This window comes from Microtus ochrogaster, chromosome 4 (assembly GCF_000317375.1).
Source record: "Microtus ochrogaster isolate Prairie Vole_2 chromosome 4, MicOch1.0, whole genome shotgun sequence".
NCBI classification, from domain to species: Eukaryota; Metazoa; Chordata; class Mammalia; order Rodentia; family Cricetidae; genus Microtus; species Microtus ochrogaster.
The window spans coordinates 3438550-3441728 of NC_022011.1; the positions used below are offsets into that span (position 1 = coordinate 3438550).

Here is a 3179-nt window from a genome sequence, read left to right on the forward strand (position 1 = left end):
CTCTCTCCTTCCCTTTCTCTCCCTCCCTCCCTCTCTTTCATACACCAATATATATAATGGTGCCAATGGTTCCTCCTCCCTGCCCAGGGCAAGCAAGTGACCCTGGGCAGGCATGTGAGTGTCCTTCATTCACTGGGCCCTAATCCTGCATTTTTAAAAAATAAATGTGTTTTAATAGTGAAAAATCTACTTTTTCTACTTTTATGGAGGTATGATTGACAGATGAACTAGGGGTTTAGCTCAGTGGTAGAGCTCTCTTGCTGAGCATATTCAATCCCTGAAACAGAAAGAAGGAAAATGTGTTTTTTCAAGGTGTGTAATGTGATGTTTAGAAATGCAGATATATTGTGAAATGACTACTACAAGCCTTTTACCATCATCTCTTATATTTACTGTGTATATGAGAGAGGTATTTAAGGTCTAGTGAGGATGTAGTTTAGTGGTGCATAACTTTTCTGGCCTGCAGAAGGCCCTGGGTGAGATAATACACCAATGCAAAAATCGAGGGGCTAAGGATCCGGCTCGGTTGGTAGGAGTGTTTGGTGTGAAGAGGCCCTGGGTTAAATTCCTAGAACTGCACATAACTGCGCATGATGGCACACACCTATAATGCCAATACTTGGGAGGTATAACTGGGACAACCAGAAGTTCAAGGATATTCTTAACTACATATTCAAGAACAGCCTAGGCTACATAAGACCATGCCTCAAATAAATAGTAGTAATAAAAGGTAAGCAATGTTTTCTTTTATTGAAAATAGATTTTTTCATACAATATATTGTAATTATTGTTTCCTCTCCCCCTGATTTTTATCAATTCTTCCCCTTCTCCTATCCCATCTGATCCACATCCTTTCTGTCTCTCATTAGAAAACACACAGGCCTAGCAAGCACAAGGCCCTGGGTTCAGTCTTCAGCTCTTGGAAAAGACAAAATGAATCGTAATATAATTATCTATGTTTTCCAATGGTCCCCCGCCCCAAAGGGGTCTCAACACACAGGCTGAAAACTGCTGGTTCAGAAGGCCTTGTCTCTTGCTGTCCTCTATCCCCTTTGAATCGTACACATTTTCCACCTCCTCTTTGGAGTTCCCTGAGCCCTGAGGGGAGAGTTTTGACAGAGACGTCCCTTTTATGAATGTATTTAGGGAGTTTTCCAAAGTCTCTCATGCTTCGCACTTGTCCAGTTGCAGTCTCTGTATTTGTTCCTATCTGCTGCAAGAGGAGACTTCTCTGACAACGACAGAGCACGGCACTGATCTATGAATATCAGAATGCCTCTCATTCTGACTATCTTTCCTCTTATGTTTTTTCCCTTTGAATTCTCTCATACCTGATGTTACCCTTCTAGCCCATTGTAACTCCTTCTCTCGTGGTGTTCTCATCCTTCTTTGTTCTTCACAGTGTAAATACCCACATAATCTTTCAGACAATACAGGAGTCACACAAAAGGTCGCATTTCATTTCTTAAGTAAATGATTAAAAACAGACAGCTCACATGCTATAAATCTAAATAACTTGTCATATAGCAAGAAAGGAGCATTTTTTTTCTCAGCCATCTCCCTAATTGGTGGTTTGTAGCTTGCAACTGCAAAGAATCATTTTGTTAACTATCTAGAGAGGTAGTTCTTTTTTAAAAAACATTTATTTATTTATTTATTTATTTATTTATTAGTGAGGTGTTGGTGGCACACGCCTTTAATCCGAGCACTGTGGAGGCAGAGGCAGGTGGATCTTTGTGAGTTCAAGGTCAGCCTGGTCTACTAGAGCTAGTTCCAAGACAGGATCCAAAGCTACAGAGAAACCCTGTCTCTAAAAACAAAACAACAACCAAAAGATTTATTTATTATGTATATAGTGTTCTGCATGTATGTATCCCTCTTTACCAGAAGAGGACACTAGATTTTATTAGAGATGGTTGTGAGACACCATGTGGTTGTCACTAACTGAACTCAGGACCTCTGGGAGAGCAGCCAATACACTTAATTTCTGAGTCATTTCTCCAGCTCCCCGAGTGGTAGACTTATAAAGGATTTTAAAGAAGTTATATATAAAATTAAACTATTAAAGGGTATAAGAAAAATAAGGATATTGTGTACTTTATATTTCTGAGTGTATAAACATATTAAACTAACATTTTGTGATTAACAGTCATAAAAGCTGGGCTTACTGGTACTCCATGAGCACCCTGGTTTGTTTGGTTTTTTTTTTGAACTGATTGATTTATTTTATATATATATATTCTGCTCCCTTCCTGCCTCTCCCCTCCCTTTTAATCCTCACCCAAGATCCCCTGCTCCCAATTTACTCAAGAGACCTTGTCTTTTTCTTCTTCCCGAGCACCCTGTTTGGTGTGTTGTAAATTCTTTAGCTCTGGGTACTATAAATTTCTTTGTATCCGCTCAATCGGCACTTCCCAAGACACAGTGCTTTAAATCTTAAAATGTGCTTTTCTGCCCTGTGTGTAATGCTTGAGCATAAAAGAGAAAACCTTTAATGCTTTCTGGGGTCTATGAAGTCATATTGCTTTCTGTAGTCCTGGCCAGTTAGAAAATCTTTTCCTGTGGTATATCTAAACCAAAGCGTTTTTGTTTCTAGACTTCGGTTACTTGCTCCCTGTCACGTGCACAAATTTCAGGACCCAACATGAAAAAAATAGGTAGTTGGCTAAACCTTGGGTCTTCAGGTTACAGACCCAGATCATAAAACTGAGGTTAGGAATTCATGCAGAGTTGATCACTGTCCTAGGTTCTCAGCCAGACCTAGCAAAAGAGACTGCACAACAATTAGGCTGCTTTGTACTTTTCGCCTTAGTCCAACAGATCAGACAGCTTGTTATGTGTCCTTGTGAATTGGGTTGCCTTTTCTGAGTATAGTTCATCTTAAAAGCCATTATTAATGTACCTGGTCTGATCTAAAGCTACTTTGAAATTTTATATCAGTTGATCTTGTACATCTGTCCTGACCACTGTGGAAAATTTCACTATTTCCTTGGCGTCAGCCTGAGCTGTGATCTATAACAGGTCTTTGGGGGAACTTATAACCTCTGACATATGTAGCACTTCTTTGTATTCATTTTATTCATCAAATTTTTTTTTTGTGGTTTTTCGAGACAGGGTTTCTCTGTGGTTTTGGAGCCTGTCCTGGAACTAGCTCTTGTAGACCAGGCTGGTCTCGAACT

The 3179-nt window shown here is 39.7% G+C and overlaps 1 protein-coding gene across 1 annotated transcript in view; it reads left to right on the top strand.

Annotated features, from left to right (window-relative positions):
- The window catches only part of LOC113455530, a 35626-nt gene that overhangs the window by 2168 nt on the left and 30279 nt on the right, over positions 1-3179 (top strand). The gene's annotated exons all lie outside the window — the stretch shown is intronic.